This window comes from Sciurus vulgaris, assembly GCF_902686455.1.
Source record: "Sciurus vulgaris genome assembly, chromosome: 10".
Lineage (NCBI taxonomy): Eukaryota > Metazoa > Chordata > Mammalia > Rodentia > Sciuridae > Sciurus > Sciurus vulgaris.
In genome coordinates, this window is record NC_136470.1 from 26,433,291 (window position 1) to 26,446,425 (window position 13,135).

The 13,135-nt window shown below is 34.2% G+C and overlaps 1 protein-coding gene across 1 annotated transcript in view; it reads right to left on the bottom strand.

The window, feature by feature from the left end:
* Positions 1 to 13,135, bottom strand: part of CXADR (CXADR cell adhesion molecule) — a 62,528-nt gene that overhangs the window by 3,661 nt on the left and 45,732 nt on the right. The gene's annotated exons all lie outside the window — the stretch shown is intronic.

The following is a 13,135-nucleotide window of genomic DNA, read 5'->3' on the forward strand; positions in this document are numbered from 1 at the left end:
AAGTACTCAAATAAGGGGACCAATAAATATGTTGATTGAAAAAGATTTTGGGATGGCAAAAATAACCAAGATATGAACAATTAAATAAATTTTGTACATCTATTCAGGAAGTACTGTGAAAAATACCATGGAACCATGTAAAAAGGAGAATACATTCATATATAATGACTTAGAACAAAATATTCCAAGTGGGGCAATGAAAATAATATGTCTAGAATGATGGCTATATATTATCTGAAAAAATACCAAGTTGACAGTAGATAATGTCTCAGAAGCAGGGCAAAGGGGACAAGTGCAGATAATTTTCTACTTCGAACACTTTAATTTTTAGATTTTTATAATAAGTATTATTACTATGTAACTACAGAAGACAAAAACCATTTTTTAAAATGTTTACTACAAGTTCAATGGATTTACTTTTCAAAAATACAAACACTACATATCACTGAGCAGCCTATGGAAATAGTTTCACGAATATACAAAAATTGGCGTGCAAGAATGTTTTATTGTAGCATTCATGGTAATGAAAGATTATAACTCATTCATATTATAAAAGAATGACTCAATAAAAAATGGTGTCTATTGAAGTGAAAAGATGTCCATGATATTTTATGTGAGAGGTGAAAATAGGTGCAAAAGAGGAGGATAATAATAGTTTTAAGTTTATCATAGAATGAAATCATTAATGTAAAACTGCAGTATGTGCAAGTATTAAATGCATAAGTTCTATTATGTTTACATAAGGAGTGAAAAAGAATAAAAGATAAGGATAATAATAGAATCTGCCTACATTTATCACAGGCTAAGGTTATCATTATAATTAATCTGTGTACATACATATAAAAAGCATTTTATCTAGTAAAATGGAAATTAAGTACTGGTAAGTGCTTTCCATTCTATGAGAAACCTGAATATGCTTAGTATTATCTTTACAGATGAGGAAATTGACTATTCAAATAACTTGCCCCATGTGCTGTAATCCACAATTGGGACTTAAGGACACCAGCTTTTAGAAGGTAGATACAGGGTTGTGAATATAGTTCTTAAATAATTAGTAATGATTATAACTTAAATTGTTAATACTAGTGCATGACCCTTTTTTTTTTTGTCATTTAGAAAGTAATAAAATAGATACTATTTTGGTATTTTCTGGGTTTAGACCAGATTTTAATGAAAAGAAAAAATACCTATAAAAATTACCACAAGAGGGCATCAGATATTCTTTTCCAACTTAAGCTAATGGTTGGAATAGCAAAATATATCTAAACAAAAAGCACTAGTGGTGATACTCTGAAGCACTGATTTTTCAATAGTTTTAGGATGCTGTAGTTATTATATATCATAAATTTTTTTTGTTATAGAAGTATTATTCACAGGAAAACAAATACACAAAAACAAAGAAAGAAAATAAAAGCACCCATTATCCCTCTAGAAGATACAGCTACTATTAATATTTTAGAGGATGGAAGAGCTTTTACTTCGATATGCTCCTGTACTATTGTGTTATGCTACGAAAAATATTCATTTTATGGTCATCATTTGAAAATATGGAATATTTTTATATCACTGATTTTCTTAAATATGATTTTTAATAGTTTCATACTTTCAAATACATGTGCCTTAACTTATTTAGTCAATAAGTTACCAGTAGACCCAGGCTTTTTGAAAGTCTTTTCATCAAGTATCTTAGTATAAGCCATCTGTAGTGATGGGGATTATTCCTTTAAGGAATAATGAATGAGTTATATAATCTTTCATTACCAGAAGTTGATGTCATAACAACTGCAAATTTTTTAAGTTTATGCATACAAAATATATGTATAATACATTTACTAGGGTCAAATTAATATCTAAAGCTGTAAAATTCAACAGAAAAATAACCAATGTGATCATTTCATTAAATTCAATGGGAAACAAACATTGTTTTGTTTGTTTATAAATCATCCATCAAACACTTCCATAGAAGAGGTAGTAAAAAAATATAATGATTGGAAAGGGGAGCTGTGGATATAGCTCAGTGCACTTGCCTGGCATGGGCAAGGCCCTGGGTTTGATTCCTAGCACTGCAAAAAAATAAATAAATAAATAAAAAGAAACTATTAAAGTTTTTGAACTTTGTTTAAAGTGTCTGGAACATAGAAAATATATAATTTTTGTCATCTGAGTTGTTACCAAGTGAAACCTATTTCATGTTTCTTTTGTCTGGTTAATTGCAACCTGCTAATTCTATCTGCTAGATGTAAGTATAAGAATGCAAGAGATAAAAACAGAAAATTCATTATGACAATCAAATCTTTCTATAAGAATTCTGATAGACTGTACTGAGGAGTATTACTAAATTTTGCTTGCAGTGTATACAGGTATACCTGATGTTTACATCTTCTTGGTATGTTTAAAAATAACTAAGCTGCCATAGTAGGAAAGCTGCCATTCAGGAAGAGAAAGCACAAATATTAAGGATATTATTTACCTTTTAAAGGTAAATAAAAGGTACAGATCAAAAGACAGATAAATCCAGGCACAGTGTCACACACCTGTAATCCCAGAGACTCAGGAACCTGAGGCAAGAGGATTGTAAATTCAAGACCAGCCTGGACAACTTACACCATGTCTCCGAATAAAAAAGGGTGGGGATGTAGCTCAATGATAAAGTGCCCTTAGGTTCAATTCCTCTGATAAAAGTGAGTGCCAGTGATAAGATAGATTGTATTTTTAAATTTGAATTGGTAACAAAAAAAAATTATCTGGCAAATAATTTTGAAAATACATTTGTGATATTTGATAGATATCTGGGGAGGAACACGCAAATGTTAAAATGCAGGGTGTGACAAAGATTAGCTATACAGGTTTACAGTACAGTCCCTCTTCCCTGACACAATCAGGCAAATAAAATAAAATGTAGATGGGGATCCATTAGATAAAATAAATTCCTGAAACATTTTAAATGTTTAAATACATCAATATAATTTCAGTCACCAATTTTTGTCCTACAGATGCTCCTTATGATCATGTTACATCCTGATAAACCATCGTAAGTTGAAAATATCTAAATTTTGAAAAGGCATTTAATATACTGAACCTATAGCTTAGCAACATAGTATATTATAAAGCATCAATTTGAGACCCCCAAGGCCAACTGAGAGTAGGGACTCACTGCCACTGCCCACCATTGCCAGAGAGTATCATATTTGCATATTGCTAGCCCAGAAAAAAGAAATTTCAATTCCAAATAGTTTCTGCTGAATATCACTTTTTTTTTTTTTTTTTTTTTTTTTTTTTTTTGCCTGTCACTTTTGCACCATCATAAAGTTAAAAAGGCCTAAGTTAGACTACCATAAATCAGTAACTTGCTGTGAAGGATGATTCTGGTCTAGAGATGTAACTTAGAAGTACAATGCATGCATAGTATGTGTACAAGGTCTAGTACTGGCAAAAAAATGGGGGGTGGGCGTCTATTGTTAGAAGTTATCTGTTTTCTCTGTCATCTGTATCCATAACATATGGATCCTCATTTAAAGTTTAGTTTCTTTTCAGTAGAGTGAAAATTTAATATACTTTTAAAGCAATATGACAGCACAATCATGTTCCCCCACCCCAGTGCTGGAGACCAAACCCAGGACCTTTTATGTGTGCTAGGTAAGCACTCTTACTACTGAGCTGCATCTCCATTCCCAGAATCAGAATTTAATTTTCCTTAGATATGTTGTCATCATCATATTTAGCATAGTTGATATGTACTATTTACTTATGTAAATTATAACAAGTATAGCAATCACAAGCAACTGATACCAAACAAAGGTTACTTTAAGCATACACTTCTCACTGGGGCCATGGACATAAAGAAGAGTTGGGTTCCTAACACTCGGTGTGCCCAGGGCATCAATGACCATGTTTCAAGCAGGGGACAGTAGGCACCAGTTAAGAGTCAACTAGCAAGGCCTTCCCTCTGGCTGGTGTTGGCAAGGGGAGCCGTGAGGGGAATAAAGAAACGTTACACTCTTAACTCTTCCATTTAGGGGCTGGTGCCAAGAACTCAAGGTTCCTAGGAAAACAGTACACCAGAAAGCAGGAGACCTGGATTCTAACTATGTGGCCTTGGGAAATCAAAACTTTTCTGGATCTTGTTTTTTTCATAAAATGATGTTGAACTAGAAAACAGCATTATACAGTGATATCTTTGTTACTGTATCACTCACAGTGATTTCAACTGCTCTGTATCTGGTTGAAAAACAAAACTGCCTCTAAAATGCCATCTTTCATCAAGTAAGCATTTTCTTTCTGAAGCATTTGTTCCCTACTCTTGCTTTGCCATCTTGAGAGCAGGAATTTTCATTTTCAGAGTTGCAAGTCCTTAACAGTAAAATATGAGAGTCTGCAAGGTAATGACCAACGTAATGAAAGGATGACACCATGACGTGTATATTGACTGACATGTGCCATAGTACTCGGTTCTCTTAGAAGATTATCTTCACATCCCTATTACAGACCAAAACAAAAAAAAGCTAAAGCTTCATCTTTAATAAGAATCATCACACATTAATGGCAACACCAGCCAGGTGCTGTGCTGGGCACTTTATCTTATGTATAGTCATGAACAGTTTGTTCCTCATTTTCTCAGTGACTGAGCCAGGATTCACATCTCTAACTCCAGATCCTTAACTCTTAACCTTTATACTTACTGCTTCCAACTGAATCCTTCCATTTATTTTAAATCACAGGCAAGCAGAAACCTTTACCTTCCAAGTTGATTGCATTAAAAAGGTAAAAATAAGAATTTCTTATTGCAAACCTTGAAAAACTCTAACTTGTGGCATAATGAAGCCCTTTCTAGCCCAGCAACAAAAACAAAGTTAAGATCTAAGTGAAGTGCTATACCTATGAGCAGCCCTAATTTCTCTAGAATCTATTGCAGGGTATTTTAACAGAGACAAAATCCTAACGTCTTTCTGGATGTTTTTATAAATTGTTCTCAAAGAAAGGATCCAAAAAGTATTCCCATGTGATAATTGGGATAGCGCTGAATTTTTAAAACAATTTTCTTTGAGCAAATGGGAAGAGAGGTCTATACTTGTATTTCTTCATTTTTGAGTATTTTAACACTAAAATAGTCTTACTTGAGTGCTGGGGAGCCACATAAATTTTAAACTGTGTCAGCAAGACCAAATCATCTGTGGCTACTTTGGAGGACAAGATACTGTGTTTCACACATTGCTTTGGTACTGAAGTAGATGTTTGTGTGAACATATAAAATGTCCCCACCTTGTCAGATTAAAAGACTAGAGAATATTGAGAGATTGTAATTTTCAAACAGTTTATTGTTTTTTTACTTTATCACACTCTGTCCTCCCAGAATTATAGGGTCATTCTACTGTTCCCTAGAAATGTTCTTACTGTTGACAGTTCTAGGACTATGTGAGAGGAAAGATGTCCTACTTAGCAATACTAAAAGAGCACAGCGCCAGCAGCCAACATTCAACTTGGAATAGTGTATGACAGTTGACCTAACATGTAACCTAGATACATCTTCTTTTTAGGCATAAGAAAATTTATTTTCTTCATTAGTCTAGTTTGTACTGATTCCATAAAACTATTTTAGGGAAAAATTCCTACAACAACAAAAAAATGACAATGAATGAATGAGAAACACTGTGATGTAATGGGGATGATGTGGCAGTAGCTTAATAAGAACATAGCCAAAGCTGTTAGTGTTATCACCAATAAAGATTTCTGAGAATCTATTATATGTTGAGTATTTGGGTGTAAAGATTTCTCCACCTATGAGAAGTCTGACATCTGCTCAGAGAATTGAGAACCTCAGCTTCTTTGAGAGTACAAGAAGGGAGAAGTCTGATTGAACCAGAAAGGTTTGGAGGTGGCTTCTTGGGTAGTGGGATTTAGGGAAGAATTAGGATTACATGGTCAGGAAAGGGCAAATCCATAAACAGCCAAGGAGAAATGATTAACTGAGGGAAAAAAGTGCATATAAAGGGCTTATTAATGTTTAAGAACTCCTCCAAGTTAGCATAATAAACGTACAAAAGAAAAATGGGCAAAGGATACCAACCCAGTTCTCCAAAATAGAAATGCTGTTTACACAAAGGAAAAATTGATCAAGTGAACAAATAACATAGAATTTTAGACCACAAAATAATTTTCTCCTGAAATCAGGAAAGATCATAAATTTGGATAGAGTATTGATGAAGATTTATTGGAATTAAGCACTCTCATCCACTGAGAACATAAGATGCTACCACACTTTAGGAGAGTATTTTTACAATCAAAATACTCTACTCATTATCTCTCCTTTTAGACATTTATCTTAGATATATTCACACATATGTAAAATGACATACATACATATATATATATGTACTGCTTATAATTTATTCATACTGATATAAGAATGGAATTGTTTCAATGGCTGCCAATTGGACTGGCTAAATAATTATATTGATGTAATGTATGATTTTAAAGAAAAGTTTTATATGGAATACACAGGTGAATACAGGATAATTTGAAAGGAATAATTAAATTAAAAAGTACGTTCATATAAAATTTTATTCCTAAAGAAAAAATAAATACATGTATAAGCAAGTGTTAGGGTAGGGTAAGTAAGAGAGTGGAGAGTCAGGTGTAAAAATGAAAAGCCAGCATAAGTTTTGGACTTAAATTTTTTTTTTTTTTTTTTTCCGGCATTACTGGGGACTAAACCCAGGAGCACTCTATCACTGAGCTATGTCTCCGCTCCTTTTTATTTTTATTTTGAGGCAGGGTCTCCCTAAATTGTTCAGGCTGTCCTGAATTTGCAATCCTCCTCCCTCCACCTCCCTAATCGCTGTGATTACAATTGTGCATCACTACACCCAGCAAAGCTTTGAACTTTAAATTAGAAGTTAGGTAGGAAAGCTTTTGAGCAAGAGAGTGAACATCATGTTTCAAGAAAATAAACCTAGAAGCAACAGTTTTAATCAACTTTCATGTAGGAGAACATAGGGAAATTAAGTCAAATAGCCATCTATTTGTTTCCATAACCAGGTGGGTTCTAATTTCTAAAGTGATCCATAGACCACTTCATGTTTTCCTGAAGTTAGATGCTTCCAAATCCTCTATAAAGAGTAGAAAGAGAATAGGAAAGATTGTTACTGTTTATAAAACAGCAAGAATGGAACAAATGCCTTTATACAAATACTTACTGAGCACTTATTCTTTCCCAGTAAAAAGTACCATGCCTTGAATAGGCCAGGTCTAATGAATTTATAATCCAAATCTTACCAGCACTCTCAAGACCATTCCACTGGAACTTGTCTGTCATGAGTGATTTCATTCTCAGAATTGCTTCTTTTCAGTTCTCTTGTGCCCTGGTTGCTCACTTGGGTCCTCATCTCACTCTAAACACTCATTCTCGATTATTTCATTCATCTTGTGGCTATATAACCTGTGTGTCTTTGACTTAAAAAGATCAGAACTTTTCACCTTACACCTGTAGGGATGACATCTATTTAAAAATAAAGAAACAAAAAAAAACCCAAAGATAACAAGTGTTGATAAAAATATGGAAAAACATGAAACCCTTGTATACTCCTGGGAACATAAATTGATGCAGCCATTATGCAATATAAAATGGAGATTCCTCAAAAAGTTAAAAATAGAACTACCATATGATCCAGGAAATCCATTTCTGGGTATTATCCAAAAAGAAAATGGGTATTTATCTGGGTATTCATCGAAAATCACAATCTTAAGAGATATTTTCACTCCTATGTTCACTGCAGAATTAGTCAAAACAGCAAAGATGTGAAAACAATCAAAATGTTAATAGATTCACGAATGGATAAAGAAAATGTAGTAGTATATGTATACAAAGCAATATTATTTGGCCTTAAAAAAGAAATGTCCTATGTGACAACATGGATAAACCTGGAGGCCATTATCCTAAGAAATCAGTCACAGAAGAACAAATATTGTATAATACCACTTGTATCAATGATATTAAAAAAATAAAACACACAGAAATAGTAAACTCATGGTTGCCAAGGGCTGGGGAGAGGGAGAAATCAGGAGTTGTTAATCTACAAGTAAAATTTTTCAGTATATATAAGATAATTAAGTTCTAGAATCAGCTGTACAACACTGTGCCTATAATTAACAATACTGTATTGTACACTTAAAATTTTGTTAACATGGTAGACCTCATATTAAGTGTACTTACCATAATTGGGATGGGGAGGAGCAGGGCAAAGCAAAAAAAAAAAAAAAAAAAAAAAAAAAAGAGCCAGAACTTCACTTTTCTCCTTACCAGAGGTTATTTAAGTTTAAGTTGTGGTGTGCAGATCATTGCATCAACAAAAGTAGCTTGTGAAATTGTCTGGCATGTTTTAAAAGCATGGTTCCCAACACAGCAAGGTACAGAGGTAGGCTTTTAGGCAGTGATAAGAGCTGTAGCCTCATCAGTGGATTAATCTGTTTTAAGGATTAATAGTTTGGACTACTGGGTAGTAACTATAAGTAGGCAGTGCATGGCTGAGGCAGTAGGTCACTGGGGGTGTCCCCTTGAAGATTGTATCTCATCCCTGGCTACTGGTTCTCTCTCTGCTTTCTGGTTGCCATGAGTTGAGCAGCTTTCCTCTTTCATATCCTTTGGCCATGCTGTTCTGCCTTAGGCTCAGAACAATGGGTTGGTTGACCATGGACTGAACCTCCAAAACCATGAGCCCAAAATAAACTTTTCCTCTTCTACATTGCTCTTGCCAGGTATTTTGGTCTCAGTGACAAAAAGCTAACACAATGTTAATGGGAAAAATCACATATGCGTATGTTCTTTTTCCATTTCGCTACTTCATATTAAACTGAGTCCATCTTTACCACTTCTCCAACATTTACATGCTCGAGAATCCTAGTCCTTTGTCTCCAATCCAGTCTTTTCTCACACTCCAGATGTACTGCATACTCAGTATCTCCACATGCATACTCTAATAAACTCCTCAAACTCAATATGCTCAACACTTAATTCCTTAACTTTCACACATTAGAAGAATCACTGCTCTAGTTTCTGCTTTTATTTCTGTCTAAATTCTCTGCAATGGTGATTTCATCCATTTCTATCTTAATGCTTACAACTTCTGGATTTTTATCTCAAGTTCTGACTTCCCTACTTTGGTTCAAGTTCATAATTCACCTGCCAACTATCACCTTGCCTAGATTCTAATATTTTACATGTTGCAAGGTTAAAACAGGACTCTTTCTACTTTAATATTTGCTAATACTATCTTTCCCACCTCAATTCTCCACTCAGTTGCTCCAACCCAAAACCTAATAATCCCTTGATCCCTCGTAACCAATCCATTCACTATTAACTTTTTTTTTTTAAATAAATGTTCAGGACAAACTCAAAAACATAAGAACGTGTGTGTGTGTGTGTGTGTGTGTGTGTGTGAGAGTCTAACACTCCCAGGATAAAGACTGATCATAGTTTTCATGATATATTCATGCTTTTGATTTTGTGTTCTGTGCATAGATAACCTATTAAATTTAAAAAGCAATTGTTATGCCTTTTGAAGGGCAAGTGGTAACAGAAACTGAGAACATGGGTGAGAAGGTGACTTTCATCCTACACTGTGTATTATTATCTTTTCAAAATATTGAACTACAGAAAACGATTTAAATCTGTAAAGAGCTCTCCTATGAATAACTTAAAGAACTTCTTCAAAGTTCTACTTCCCTGAAAAAGTTTCATCTTGTCAGCAAGATACACTGGAAAAAAAGTTCATAACCACCAACTACTCCTTTTTCACTTGACAAGCTCTGATGTTTATAAAGTGTATTACTGTCATCCATACTTGAAATATAAGCAGTATACTCCTAGAGTGAGAAGGAGGCAATTTAAGATCATAATATAACTTCTGATGTTGGTATTTTTATTATATCACTGGAACAGAAAATCCTCTGCGTATCTGTTCCACACCAACTTTCACTATCTTTAGTCCCTCTTCATAATTTGTGATCAATTACTGTTGAGTTGAATTTCCCCCACCATCCTAACCATGTTGAAGTCTTAGTCTCCCCAATAACTGAAAATATGATCTTACTTGGAAATAGATTTGTTACTGAAACAACTGGTTAAGATAAAGTCATTAAGGTGGGTCCTAATCCAACATGACTGGTGTCCTTAAAAGAGGGGAAATTTGGACAACTTTCATAGAGGGAAGGCTGTGTGAAGAGAAACAGGCCATCTACAAGCAACAGATCCTTCCCTCACAGCCCTTGGAAGGTACCAACCCTGCTTGATTTTGAACTTCTAGCCTCCAGAACTATTAAGACACATTAACTTTCTGTATCTAAGCCACAAAGTTTGTGGCAATTTCTTATGGTAACTCTAGCAAATTAATACAATTAACACATAGAAATGACTTGTCCATGACCAACCATTTCAGATAATTTGCCATTTTAAAAAGACTCAAAAATAACTGATACCCTACTATTGTTTTGGAAACTAGAAATCTAAGAAATGGTGTTTTTTGGTATCTAAGCAGGTTTCCCTAATTTCTGATATCAAAAATATTACTCTACCAAAAATCAGGCAACAGCTTTTAAGTATGTTTTCTTTCAGACATACTACAAGTACAGTCAGATATGTTTGAAGTCAGATGTTTGCAAGAAAAAAACTATTTTGCCCTTAGAGACTGAGCTTGGAAATCAGTTATCTGAATTTCTTAGATCAGTCAGAGGTTCCCAAAGTTGTACATATTGAAATAATCTGGCAGAGAAGAGTTACCACTGACTTCTCCCCAGACCTACGCAGTTGTAATCTCTAAGGAAGGCTTTAGGAATTTCTAAGATGCTTCTCCAGATTTTGTAGCAATGAATCCTGTTTTAGTGCAAGCTCCTACTCAATCAGGTCACCCCATTCTATATTTGGGCAAGTTTGCCTTTTAAGCCAAGTATAGCCTTTTCTCTCTCACTGTGTACTCAACTCACCTTTTTTTCTCATGAGATTGCCTTTTAGAGACCAGGTCAGGCATTTTGCTGACCCTAACTTAATAAATTAATGCTTGTCCCTAAGTGTTCATTTCCTTATTAAACATCCACTCAACATTAACTATGCACTTTGCAAGTCATATGGTTAGGCATTGGGACTGAGGTACATAAACCACCTTGACTCCTGAGAGGTATATTAAGCATGTACATCAATTAGAATGTCAAAGACTTTTTTGTGCACTGGTAATGTGGAGGGCCCAGAAGTACCCCTGCTTTAGTCATGTGCTCAGACTGGGTGTGAATCAGGAAAAATGACTCAAAAGAGAGTTTGAACTTAACAGTTGTAGGGCAAATATGCATTAGATAAGAAAAAAAGAAATGGTTGCTGCCTGGCCTAAGAAGTTACATGTTCACAGAAATATGAAACCGTACCCTTAGCTATTGAGGATGGCTATCACCCAGTTCTATGTGGAGGTGTGGAGAAAATAAACCATAGAGAAATATAATGAACTGTGAGAAGGCTTTTGTGTCATGTTAAAATGATCTGATTTTTAATATGATCATATTTACCTTTTAATACAACTAATCCACTAGGACGGGAGAACGGCTTACAGGACAAGCTAAGATCATAAGAGCTTCTAATACATTGTTTGTAATTGACATTAAACTTTATAATTTCCTGTATTTTTCTCAACTCTCCCATTCTTTATTACAGAGTTAGAATTTTCATAGCTCAGCAATAAAGGAGAAGTTGATCAAGAACTTAGGCCCTGGTTACCTAGACTGAAATTTTACTTCTCAGCTTTTCATTAGCTTCAGACATTCTTCTTTTAATATCCATAATCAAGAATATAACATCTTTTTCTGTGGTTAGGGCAGTGACTCTTTTCCCCAATAAATACTTAATAGAATTTAAAATTTTAATAATTTAAAAATTAACATTTAAGAAATAATTTTAAAATGATTTTTAAATTATCTAAAAAACAGTAAAGCACATTTGATTTACACATAAGAAGCTTAGTTTCTAGGACTCGTTTGCTTATGTTTTCATGGTTGCTATGATTGCATCTTAAGATCCCATTCAATTATGTATGCCTCTGACATAAACTAAACTATAATGACAAATTACTTCTTATTCAATATCATCTCAATTTAATCAGCTTTGCTATTTGTTACTTAATCAACCAGAAATATAATCTGGTGTAGAGCTATAAGACTTAACTATGATCTAAATTAATGGAATTAAATTATACTCAGTAATTTCACTTAGCATATGTTATTATAATCTTGATTCTTTGAAGTCTATGTCATTTTCCACATTTCAGCTATCAGGAATGAATACAAAGAATTTTCATTATTATACTAATCTCTCTCTTTACAATTTCCCAATGTCCTATGTGGTGTGGTATGATATAGGTATTTTTATCCCTGTTTTAAATACTGAGACTGAAGTAAAGCAACTAATAATAAGCAATATTCAAACATTTCTCACTCTAAATCCTGTGCTTTTCATTTCTTAATCCCAGAGTAGAAAAATTTCACATTAGTATAAGTCACTGGTTCTCAGATGGAAGTGATTTGCCTACACTGAGGGGACATTCTGGCAATGTTTGGGGGTCACTTTTCATTATCACAATTATATGAGTGGGAACCAGGTTGCTACTGGCATCTAATGGGTAGAAGCCAGAGATGCTGCTAAACATCCTACATGCACAGAACAGTTTCCTATAACAAAAAATTACCCAGCCAAAAATGTTGGTAGTGCTGAGGCTGAGAAAAACTCATGTAAACAAAATCTTCCTCAACAAGTCTTCTTACAGAAGCATTAATACCCCATCCTGGTTTGTCTTGAAGTCAGTGTTTAACATCAATGAGAATAACTTAATTTAAACCATAATGAGATGCTGCTATGGTCTGAATGTTTTAGTTACCCCTAAAACTCTTATGTTGAAATCTTAACACTCAATGTCATAGTATTAAGAGATAAGGGCTTTAGGAGATGACCAAGTCACAAGGACTCCACCTTTTTAAATGGAATCAACACCCTTACATAAAAAACTCGGGCCTTCTGAGGACACAGGAAGTGGTGCCATTTTTGAAGCAGAGAGCTAAGTTCCCACCTGACACTTAAGCTATGCATGCCCTCCTTTATCATGTATCC